Source organism: Schistocerca piceifrons, chromosome 8 (assembly GCF_021461385.2).
Source record: "Schistocerca piceifrons isolate TAMUIC-IGC-003096 chromosome 8, iqSchPice1.1, whole genome shotgun sequence".
Classification (NCBI taxonomy): domain Eukaryota; kingdom Metazoa; phylum Arthropoda; class Insecta; order Orthoptera; family Acrididae; genus Schistocerca; species Schistocerca piceifrons.
In genome coordinates this window covers 83,884,706-83,897,192 of record NC_060145.1, presented here as the reverse complement: position 1 = coordinate 83,897,192, position 12,487 = coordinate 83,884,706, and the positions used below count along the sequence as shown (strand labels likewise).

Sequence of the window (12,487 nt, the reverse complement as noted above, 5' to 3'; positions counted from 1 at the left end):
CACTTAAATTTTTCTGTGCGAGCTTGATTTCCTTTATTTTATCTTGTTGATCAATTCTCCCTATGTAGCTGGGTGCCAACAGAATATTTTCGCAATCGGAGGAGAAAATCGATGACTGAAATTTCATGAGAAGATCCCGCCGCAACGAAAAGCGCCTTTGTTTTTTTGATTGCCACTCAATTCACGTATCATGTCTGTGGCACTGTCTCCCCTATTTCGCGATAATACAAAACGAGCTGTCCTTCTTTGAACTTATTAAAGTGTGGTGTGTAAAAGATACGTATTCAGTAGGGCAAGTAAGTTAATTGTGGTTCCCACATGATAGGAGGTGGGCCTGCAGCGAAAAGACGAAATCCTCATCCTCAGGTTATAATGTACATGGAACGCTAATACAGCAGTAAAAAAAAAAAATCTCGATGCACCACGATGGAATTATCCGAACGGTGCGTTGCCCCTTCCAAACTCATCCTTCTCAGATATAATACACTTGTGCCAGCGTGTTTTTTTAGTAATAGAAGCACTTCTGGAACTCACTTTTTGTTATGATCTTCACTTGCATCAGTGATTCCGTTTTATCTTTTCAGTGATGGCAAAACGAAGTCTTTTCGTGGTTCTCTTCAACCTCGGAAATAGAAAGAATCTGAGGGGGCCATGTCCAGTGAATACGGTGGCCGAGGCAACATAACGGTTTTATTTTTCTTGCCAAATAATCGAGAACAAGGACTGAGGTGTGAGCGGGAGCATTGTCGTGATGCAATTTTCACGAATAGTTATCCCACAGTTCTGGTCGTTTTCTGTGGTTTGCTTCACGCAAACGGCCTAGAACTTCCATGTAGAATTCCGTGTTGACCGTAAGGCAGGAACTCATGATCCACTCTCCCGTTGTAATCGAAGAGAACAGCGAGAAGAACCTTCACATCGAACTTGTCGATATTTTTCGGTCTTGGGTCCTGAGGCAGTTTCCGTTGGAACCACCGGGCCTTGCTTTCGACGTCATACCCGTATACCCATGTTCCGTCACCCGTTACAACGTTCTTTAGAATGCGTGGGTCATTGTCGACTTGTGGGATGTCTACGCGACGTCGTTTCTAGTCGAAATTCAAGAATTTCGGAACATACTTCGCCAGTACACGCTTCATGTTCAAAACATTCCAGAAGATTGCTTGACGTAATGATACGCCGACATTATCAACGACCTCCCTGATGGTGATCCGCCGATTTTCCAGAACCATTTTCTATACTACTTCTACATTGAAACTTCATGGCCGATTAAAACTGTGTGCCCGACCGAGACTCGAACTCGGGACCTTTACCTTTCGCGGGCATGTTCTCTACCAACTGAGCTACCGAAGCACGACTCACGCCCGCTACTCACAGCTTTATTTCTGCCATTACCTCGTCTCCTACCTTCCAAACTTTACAGAAGCTCTCCTGCGAACCTTGCAGAAATAGCACTCCTGAAAGAAAGGATATTGCGGAGACATGGCTTAGCCACAGCCTGAGGGATGTTTCCAGAATGAGATTTTCACTCTGCAGCGGAGTGTGCGCTGATATGAAACTTCCTGGCAGATTAAAACTGTGTGCCCGACCGAGACTCGAACTTCTACATTGTCGTTAGTAACTGAAGTGCTAGGGCGTCCATGGCAGTCGTCGCCTTCAACGTCTTGTCGCCCCTCTCTGAAACGTTTACATCATTCGTAAAGTCTTGCGTTACTCATAGCAGATTCGCCAAAAGCTACAGTCAACATCTCGAATGTGGTGTTGTACTTTATTCCATTTTTCAAGCAAAATTTCATGCAAATTCTTTGATCCATCTTTTTCGAAAGTAAAAATTCGCCGAGCACTCTAAAACACGTGTAACCTTTTCAACTGTTAACAATAACATAAATATTCAACGTAACTGAAAATGCAACCACACATCACGAACATGTGTACCCACAGAATAAGAAAATGTTTCAAAATCGGATGTACAAAGCCTACGAAATTAAAAAAAATCCGTTACTTTTCGATCACACCCTGCTATAAATATACAGCCTACAACAGACAGTGTTTTATTTTAACAATAGTTCATGTTTTACGATGTCATTGGTTGAGACGTAACTGTGACACAGGATGAGAGTCAGGTCGAAACATCTGTGGCAGCGTAACAAGCGGGCGGGGGTGGCTGTCGCCGCAGCGCTGAGTGCTGGGATTTCGGCGGGTCGCAGCCGCTCTGGCTGAGGAGGCGCCGGCCGCAATTAGCACAATGCCGGCCGCCATTGTGCTGTCTGAATCCCCGCTGTACGCTGGCGGCCATCAGCACCTGTGGCCGCCCACAGCCACAGACTCTGCCGGCGGCTCGCCACAGCGCGCCAACAAGTGGCAATACTCTCACCTGCAAATTACTCAGTCTGGTTGGTTTGAAGAGCGTCTAGCATATATGAGGAGTGTTTTTTATGTAAGTGCCGTTTTGAAATTTAAAAAAAAAGACGTGCTAAGGTATGTCAATAATTTTATTTTTACATGAAAGCCTGTACCTTAATCTAATTTTCTACATAATTTCCGACAATATTGAGACACTTGTCATAACGTTGTACCAGTTTTTGAATACCCTCCTGATAGAAGTCTACCGCCTGACTTGTTAACCACTGCATCGCCACTGTTTTGACTTCGTCATCGTCTCGAAGACGCTGACCGCCCAGGTGTTCCTTGAAGTGCATGAACAGATGGTAGTCACTGGGCGCAAGATCGGGGCTGTACGTAGGCTGATCTAGAGTCTCCCATCGAAAAGATGTGATGAGATCTTTGGTATGATTCGCCACATACGGACGGGCACTGCCTTGCAGCAAAACGATGTCCTTGCTCAACTTATATGGACTGTTGCTTTGATTCTGGTGTGACGTAGGCCACCCATGTTTCATCGGCCGTAACAATCTGGCTTAAGAAATCATCACCGTCTTTGTGGTACCGCTCGAAGAAAGTCAATGCACTGTCTAAACGTTTGGTTTTTTTACACACCCGTCAACATTTTCGGTACCCAACTTGCGCACAATTTTCGGTAATTCAAGTGCTCGGTCACAATCCCAAACAAAACACTACGAGAAACATTAGGAAAGTCATCCAGCAAGGAGGAAATCGTAAAGCGTATGTTTTCTCTCACCTTATTGACCACTTCACCGGCCGGGGTGGCCGAGCGGTTCTAGGCGCTACAGTCTGGAACCGTGCGACCGCTACAGTCGCAGGTTCGAATCCTGCCTCCGGCATGGGTGTGTGTGACGTCCTTAGGTTAGTTAGGTTTACGTACTAGGTTCTAGGGGACTGACGACCTCAGAAGTTAAGTCCCATAGTGCTCAGAGCCATTTTTTGTCCACTTCCTGCAGCAAACTTCCATTAACGACCGAAGGACGCCCACTCTGTTGTTCATCATGCACGTTTGTGCGGCCATCTTTAAATGCTCTCACTCATTTTCTTACCATTACATCACTCATAATGTTTTCTCCGTAAACTGCACAGATCTCACGATGAATATCGATCGCTTTTAGGCCTTTAGCCCTAAGAAATCTTATAACAGCCCGTACTTCACAATCGGCGGGACTCACGATTATCGGAGACATCTGAAACACTCAGTACACAACGTAAACAAGGAAGAATCGCACTGTAAAGGCGTCAGTGCTTAGATTAAGGTAAGGGCTTTCATGTAAAAATAAAATTATTGAGATATCTTAGCACGTCTTTTTTTTAGATTTCAGAACGGTACTTACTAAAAAAACACGCCTCGTAGTAAACGGCCGGTCACTCGTGTCCACCTCTTTAACTGAGATATTTCTGTACTATACTGCGAAGTTTGTGAGAAAAGTATCGAACTGACAACATTGCAAGCGATCTGGCAACGCTGTGTTGTTCTGCTAGTGTATCCCGGTCCGTCCATCCCTTCCGGATGCCCAGTCTGTGTTTCAGCTTCGCAAAGCCACCACGTAATTTTTCATAGAGCAGTCAGTGAAGTTGTGTTTTTTGTTGCGTGTTATGAAAAAGGAACAGGTTCGAATCCTGCCTCGGGTATGGATCTGTGTGATGTCCTTAGGTTAGTTAGGTTTAATTAGTTCTAAGTTATAGGCGACTGATGACCTCAGAAGTTAAGTCGCATAGTGCTCAGAGCCATTTGAACCATTTTTTAATTCTGCTGTGTATCTCGGAAATGTGAGGTGACAGAGAAAAACTGATTTGGCCAATGAATTTGACACCCAAAAATTAGGTACATTCACGCATTTACAAACCAGATTCAGAAAAAAAGCTTATATTTGTTAACTAATGTAATTGTAGCAGGACTTAAGCCGCTGCCATGGCAGAAGACGTGTGGAAGGAGTGAACGCCGGGCCGGTGGCTGGTGCTGGTGAATGCCGTGGTTGCTCGTTGTCCAGGAGAGCTTCAGTTCGTCTCTCGGCCCATAAGGCCGAGGCTCGACCCCCTTGGCGGATAAAGACACAGCGGCGGCGACCTTATGGCGGTTGACGCTTGACTAATGACTCGCCGCATCCACAAGTGTGCAGTCTGGCTGGACAGCCAATAGTTATTCGTGCCAATACGGGTTTGTTGTGATGTTGTGGCTGCAGAGGTCATGTACGCCGCGTATCGGAATTCTCGGTTACGGTCCGGGCACGGATCAGCAGGTGGATGGCGGAGCCTGAAGAGCCCCATGGCACAATGGTGGCCCAGCGTATTGCTGTAAGAGATCTGCTTTACGGCTGCGAGACCATCAGATTGAGGTCGCGTTGTTTACACTGCGAATGGGCATCTTTACTGGAATGCAATTGTAGTATCACGTATCGATACCACCCCACAGGCGTCAAAGTTGGCAATGGACATCACACACATCGATGCCCGAGGCAGGACTCGAACCTGCGACCGCAGCGGTCGCGCGGTTCCAAACTGTAGCGCCTAGAACCGCTCGGCCACTCGGGCCCCGTGGGAAAGCAACTGAAAAGTGCCCTCTGATGCGCCATTGTTCCAACGACTTAAGATTAACAGATAAAACTTTTAAAGAACGACAACTAAAGCTGACGAAGCGACCAGCCTCACGTCGCGAATACCGTCACAACAGCTTAAACGACGGTTCTTCTTCAGCGTCTAGTACATGATTATAAGCTGCTGTGTCTATCACTCATAAATGATGTAATTTGATGTATTCGTATAAGTGACTTGAAGATGGTCGCCTGCCCGATACTAGAATCGATGAATAAAGATCGATTATAGTACTTCTAGCTTTTGGTTGTTTCGTGATTACGTTCTTTGAATACAGTGTGTCCATAAAAGAATGTTCCATATTCAGTGATTAATTGCAAGAGATTAATTTAGACTATTTACAACAAATCGTACATCAAACTGAAGGTAAATTAACCTGGTTTTCGTTTCAAATGTTCAGTGTGTGCCTGGGATGGGTAACCATCCGATCTGCCGAGTGCTGTTGGCAAGTGGGGTCCACTCAGCCCTTGTGAGGCAAACTGAGGAGCTACTTGACTGAGAAGTAGCGGCTCCGGTCTCGTAAGTTGACATACGGCCGGGAGCGTGGTCTGCTGGCCACATGGCCCTAGATATCCGCAACCAGTGACGCCTGCGGGCTGAGGATGACACGGCGGCCGGTCGGTACCGTTGGGCCTTCCAAGGCCTGTTCGGACGGAGAGGAGGAGGAGTGTGTGTGTGCCTTTAGTTATAAGAACACACACGGCCTAAAATCCAGTGCTACACACCCTTTGGGTATCAACTCTGGAGTGATGGATGCAATAGCCTCTTTAGTTCTATGTCTCAACTCTGGCAAATCACCGAGTTGTGGCGGAACGTGGACTCGATGTTATATAAAGCCCCAAAGGAACAAATCGCTTGGCGTGAGGTCAGGTGAACGTTAAGGCCAGCGGAAAAGCGCTCTCTCGTATTGAGCATTAAGACCAATCCAAAAGTCAGGGGCTTAGATGTTCAACCACTATCGTACAAAGAGATGCCATGCAAATGGGGAGAGGGTTCCTTACTCGTTTTTAGGTTCACCTAATTGGCGAAAGAGACATTCTTACATCATACACAGATAACACAGAGAAAAAAAAAAGAAAGAAAGAAAAACAGGAATAGTCTTTACATTTGACGTCGGGACACAAAGCAGAAAACATTTGATTCTGGGGAAACTCTTTGATATTGTACAAGTTCATTAGGACGTTCTGGGTCGCAATTATGAAGCTTATGGGTATTTACCTTCCCACTTATGTGAGAAATTGCCTCATCATGAACACCACATGATCAAGTAACCTTCCCGCTGCAACACCTCTCCTGCAAAGCCATAATGCACACCAGAGTGATCTAGCTTTAAAGTAAGTATTAAATGTAACCGGTATGGATGCATGTGCAAACATTTCCTCAAAACCTTCCACACTGTCGCCTTTCGCAAATGAAGTTCAAGTCTTGCTTTCCGCACAGGCGTCTTAGGACTACGCTGGTAAGACGCTCTGCCACCGTCAACACCCTCTTCAGACACTTTTGGTCGTCCCGTGCTTTTTTCTCTGCAGACACATTCGGTCGTTTCGAATTGACTACAACATCGGAGGATGTTTTTGCCACATGGAGGATCACCGTTAATGCTCGTTCAACTGCAACTACAGAATTCACTCTTAGCAAACGGCACAACACAATATATTTCAAGCTCGGGAGTCACCATTTTGCGTATGTGGCGCTTCAAGTAGGAAAACAGCAAAGCTTGGTCGTTGTCAAATGGCGACTGTCGTGTCGTTGCAGGGCGTAAAACAAAAACGTAAAGCAAATTTTTGAGCGTTTAGAGAAGATGAAAAGAACAGGTCATCCAGTGATCCAAAACAAAGTTAACTTCGCTGATCGTTAATCCGTTACTTTGTGACTAAAAAAAATGGTTCAAATGGCTCTGAGCACTATGGGACTCAACATCTTAGGTCATAAGTCCCCTAGAACTTAGAACTACTTAAACCTAACTAACCTAAGGACATCACACACACCCATGCCCGAGGCAGGATTCGAACCTGCGACCGTAGCAGTCCCGCGGTTCCAGACTGCAGCGCCAGAACCGCTAGACCACTGCGGCCGGCTACTTAGCGACTAACGTTGCGGTACACAGATATGCTACAGAACCGCATCACCCCTTGCCTGTGGGATAAATACCTGCTGGAATGTACGACGTTAATGCAGGATGAAAGCAGACCGTATTATTCGTTTCGGACCTCTTGATAAGTATGGAAGTGTGATTACGCATGTCAATCACATCGCGATTACGGGCAGCATGGGGTTCACGCCTGAGCCTCAGGACGTGCGCTAGCAGCGCATGTCAGGTGTTGCAAGCGTCAACTTCGCGTCTTAATATCTCGGGATGTAATGGGAATATTGCGATGCAATCAACGCCATTGTGTATGTGCTTTGTCATGCTGTGGATTGCTGCAGAAAAAATATAGGAGGTCCATTTAAAAAAAACATAAGTTTGTGTTAAAAAACACATATGCTTTCGTTTTAGAATGTTTCCAAATATGTACATTCATGGGCCCCAGCCCTACATTGATACCGGTGAAAGTCGTTTTCCAATAGCTGTTATTGTTCCAGAGATATTTTAGGTGGACAAGATAGCTGGGACACCCTGTATAACGGTAAAATTAAGCTTAAGTACACAGATTTTATATTTTCCTTATAAAATTTGTATCGCCTACGTGAAATTTTTAAGAACAGAAAAGGGTGCTGTAATTATGTGGCACTCTTATCACCGCTGGCCGCAACTGACTTCTATTTAAAGATCAACATTGATCTTTTCTTTTAGTATTTGGCACACTAGTGCCAGGGCTGAAGGGTTACCTGTACATTTGAAGGTGCGCTATATGCCAAACGTTAGCTGTCATAGAGTGCAATATTTTGTGAATTGCTCTTCCTATATTGTACTTTCTGGTCTTAGGCAAAATAAATAAACTATGCCAATAAACTAAAACAAAATTTTTCAGTATTGCATTGGTCGCTGTTCCACTGACAGTACGTTGGGAATGTGTAACTCTTGTTAGCACACTAAACTGTCCTTTGCCTACCTGCAAGTAGTTTCCGAAAATGTTATATTGATTATCTGTAAGTAAATGAGTGCACTGAATGTCACAGGGACAGAAATCTATATCCGGAAGAGGACCACTGTTTTTGGACAATGAACATCAAAGTCCTGGTGCTAGAGATCCCTGAGGCCTAAATGCAGCGTTGCTTCACGATAGACAGCTTGCGCCTGGAGTTGGGATCCGCGGAGCAGCTGTCTCCATGTTGGTGTGTTGGTTTCGACTGCCAGAAATTGACTGTGGGGCATCTTAAATGCCGTGCCAGCGGCAGAACATGCAATGGTCTATTTGAAAACACATGAAACAGAATCAAAGCGATCCAGACTGTCAGCGGAGATCTGGCTGCCACTAGATGGAAAAGCGAGCGCTGCTTGACCTCGTGTGGAGCTGCACTGATGGAAAACAAAATCTCAGCACCAAAAAACTATTACCGTAGAGTAATGAAACTTTGGGACTACATTCGTCTATGTAACGTATTTACGCGATTAACATTGCTAGGTCACAGGTCAATGTAAGCGTGAGACAAGCCATTGCAAGTGTGAAATGCTGGCACATTAATGTTTAATGTAACAACCAGACTGTTGAATGCACGCATGCAGACGTGCATGCATTATTCCATTTCCCCATCTGCTCCTATTCCTCGAACATATCCGCATACTCTACACCTCAATCCTCCTCTCCTCTCCCGACCCCGCCCCCTGCCACATCTTCACTGTTGTGTCCCCCCTACCCTCCATCTCTACACCCTACGTCTCCTTTCCCAAGGTGGCTTCCATCAACTCCCCCTCCCAGATGATGCCCTCTCTCCCTCCATTTATCCCTCCTATCAACTCTGATCCTCACTCCCCCTCCTTTCCTCCGTCCTTTCCCTGGGCTCCCTCTTCCCCCCCCCTTCCATACTGTGTTTTTTCCCCGCCTAACCTCTCCCTCCCTCCCTTCTCCCCCCCCCCCCCCGAGTCGTTTTGTATTCCCCTCCTCTGCCTTCCCCACTCCCTGTCGCGTATGCTCAGCACCCCTCACCCCTCTTATGGGTCCTCATCCTCCATTGGCTACTTTCCCCCCTCCACCCCTTCGCTTTTCCTCTCCTTCCCCCCTTTTTTATTTTCCCATCATCTGTCCAGTTTCCCCCCACCTGCTCTCGGCTGTGGTATGTCATATTTGCCAACCTTTTAGTGCAGTGTTCCAGTGAATGTTCAGTGTTGTTTCGTATTGCCAAGTGTAGCGAACAGAAACCAGACTGTCGCCGTGTTTTTTAATTGTCTGTCTATTATTTTACCTGTCTGCTTCATATGTATTTTATTCGCATCATCATCGCTTTGTTCTATGTTTTAAGTTCCACGACTTTTTCGCCATGTTCCCATTTAAGTCTCCGATTTTATCGCCTGTTTTTATTATATATTATCTTCACTTTTTCAAACAAAGTCTGTAGGCTGAAGAGCGGCATACTACGCTGCTGCCAGCCTGCCCCGTTCAGGGGGAATCGAAATTCAATAAAGAAAAAAATAGTGTATGCATTGTGTTGTACAGGTGCCGCATGTCACTTTGTGGGATGAAGTTCCATGTCTGTTGCACTTGGTCAGTCAATACAGAGACGGTTAATCCTGGTTGTGTCCGACGAGCCCGCCATGTGCGGCCGAGCGGTTCTAGGCGCTTCAGTCTGGAACCGCGTGACCGCTCCGGTCGCAGGTTCGAATAATACCTCGGGCATGGATGTGTGTGATGTCCTTAGGTTAGTTAGGTTTAAGTAGTTCTAAGTTGTAGGGGACTGATGATCTCAGATGTTAAGTCCCATAGTGCTCAGAGCCATTTTGTGGCCGACGCTGGAGTTGTCGTTCGATGATGTCCCATATGTGCTCGACTGGAGCCAGATATGGTGATCGAGCAGGAGAAGGCAACGTGTTGGGTTACAACAGTGACGTGTGGTCGAGCGTTGTGCTTTTGGAAAACACCCTCTGGAATGCTGATCATGATTTGCAACATGACAGGCGGAATCACCAGGTTGACGTACAAGTTTGCGATCACGGTGCGTGGGATAGCCACGAAAGTGTTCCCGCCGTCATACGAAATCGCACCCCAGACCATAACTCTCGATGTAGATCCAGTGTGTCCAGCACACAGGCAAATTGGTTGCAGGCCCTCAACTGGGCTCCTCGTAACCGACCCACGGCCATCACTGGCACTGAACCAGCTTTCATTAGAAAACACAGGAGATTCCACCCTACATTCTAGTGATCTCTCGATCGACACCACTGAAATCGCCAATGACAGTGGTTTGAGGTCACTGGGATAGACGGTACAGGGCGTCTGGGTTGGAGCTTTTGTTGAAATAACCGATTTGCTACACTGTTGTTCAAATTTCTGCTGCAGATGCGGTACGAAGTGCCAGAGCCATACGCCGAACACGACTGTCTTCCGTCTCAGTAGTGCCACGCCCCCGTCGGGAGACCGGTCTTCTTGCGATCGTTCATCCCCGAGACCTCCGCTGCCAGCAGTCATGTACAACGGCTACATTCCTGCCTAACCTTTCTCCAATATTACAGGAGGAACATCCAGCTTTTCGTAGCCCTATTACATGATAAGGGCGCCTCTGTTGCCTTAAAGGCATTCCTTGACTATAATGAACTCACTAAGTCCAATCTCAAAGGTAAACAACGCTCACGACTGTTACAGTATGTCTTTAAAGAAAATCGCTAGTAGCGCCATTGTTTCAGATGTAGAAACGCGCCCACCAGCTTTCTTTTATGTCACAAAACACTTTCTTCACGATGAGTTTTTTTCCCGGCAGTGTAATTTGTTTCTCACTGTCGTGGCCCCTACATGCTCGTATTTCGGCTACCTGTGGGGCTGTCCTGTCATCCTGGTGCGCTATGTGCGGCAACATAGCGGTGACTATTTCCTACTGTACAGGTTACTAGGGCGTTTTGCTAGTCCATTCACATACTGAGTGTAGGATGAATGTTTAAATGCTTCTGTGTGCTCCGTAGTTAATATAATTTTGTTCCTAAAATGTCTGGAGGAGTGGTAGGGGAGTGTTGCAGTATATTATTTGAGTCATCATTTGAAGCCAGTTGATCACGAAAGTCGGTCGTCTTCCATTTCTCAACCCACCCACACATCTTTCTCTCTCACTTTCTCTCTCTCTCTCTCTCTCTCTCTCTCTCTTACACGCACACACACACACACACACACACACACACACACACACACACACACGAAACTTTGACACTCGGCCCCAATTCTTTGTTCAGTGGTATAAAACACCATAAGCGCGAACACAACTCAAACCAAGTGCCGGTGTGCCGCTGTGAGAACCTCCGCCAAAGCGTGTACGTCCTTAGGAAAATTATATGCAATAGACCATCACGCCAGGAAGCATACTCCGAGAGAAGACACTCGCTAATACGTCATCAGACGCCGCCCCGACCGCCGTTAACGCAACAGAACCAGACGGTGTTGCGCTCGGGCACGCCTGCACAGCACTCATTAATATGGAAATCTGGCAAACTCGGCGGGCGCAGCGGAAGTCGGCATTCAGCTGCTCAGAAAATAATTTCGGCGCTCCGTTCCGGCGCCAAGCGCGTAACCGAGTTATGTCGGACACAACGAGCAGAAAATTAAAAATTACCCGTCGGTGGGTTCGCGCTGCGTTCCCATTGTGGCCTGTTGAGTGACCGTTTGCGGATACAGGCTGCGAAAGAGGCCCGAGTGGTACACTTGTGTCCGACAAGCCATTTCTAGTTGGCCATTTTGCACTCACTGTCATCTCACTTTTTAGCTGTCTGTACTCCGCTTCGCCTGCTTCATTTACTGCGCGGTTATACTTTCTCATTTTGTTCAAATACAATATGCGCTGCGTTTCCCGAGAATTTCTACTAGCTTGGTATCTTTTCCTGTTTCTTCTTGTACTGATTTCAGTATTTCGCCTCCCAAAACTATCCGTCCGTTCTCTGTTGTCACCGTTTCCTCTGTTTTAGCCAATCTTTTCCTAATGCTCTCTTTAAAACTGTAACAACTTTTAGGTTCGTTTGCTTTACCCAGGCCCCGCCTCCTTAATTTCCTGACTGCCTGCACTTTCTTCATTTTTAAACTGCAGTTCATAACCAACAAATTGTGGTCACCAGTTATGGTCCACGTATAGATAATTTTTTTATGTCTCTCAAAGTACAGGCAATAACATCAGGAATCAGCAATTTTGTTTGGAATATTTCTCCCCGCATTGGGTCAGTTGCCTTGCAACAGCCACTGCCGGTCCCAGGTCCGGATAAAGGTGGAAGGTTGGGCACTGGGTTAACAACCCAATCCTGTAAAAAACTCTTTGTTAGGGAAAACTATAACTACAGCTTGTTCGTCGATTTTCAACGTACATATGAAAGCATACACAGGAATAGCCTATACAATGCAATGCGGGACTTCCGAATCCC

The 12,487-nt window shown here is 46.3% G+C and overlaps 1 non-coding gene across 1 annotated transcript; it reads right to left on the bottom strand.

Annotated features, from left to right (window-relative positions):
* Positions 1-4,854: 4,854 nt before the first annotated feature.
* Positions 4,855-4,938, bottom strand: Trnas-gga. The gene is given in 2 exon segments: positions 4,855-4,889; positions 4,899-4,938. It is a non-coding gene; the product is annotated as a tRNA-Ser (tRNA).
* Positions 4,939-12,487: the final 7,549 nt, after the last annotated feature.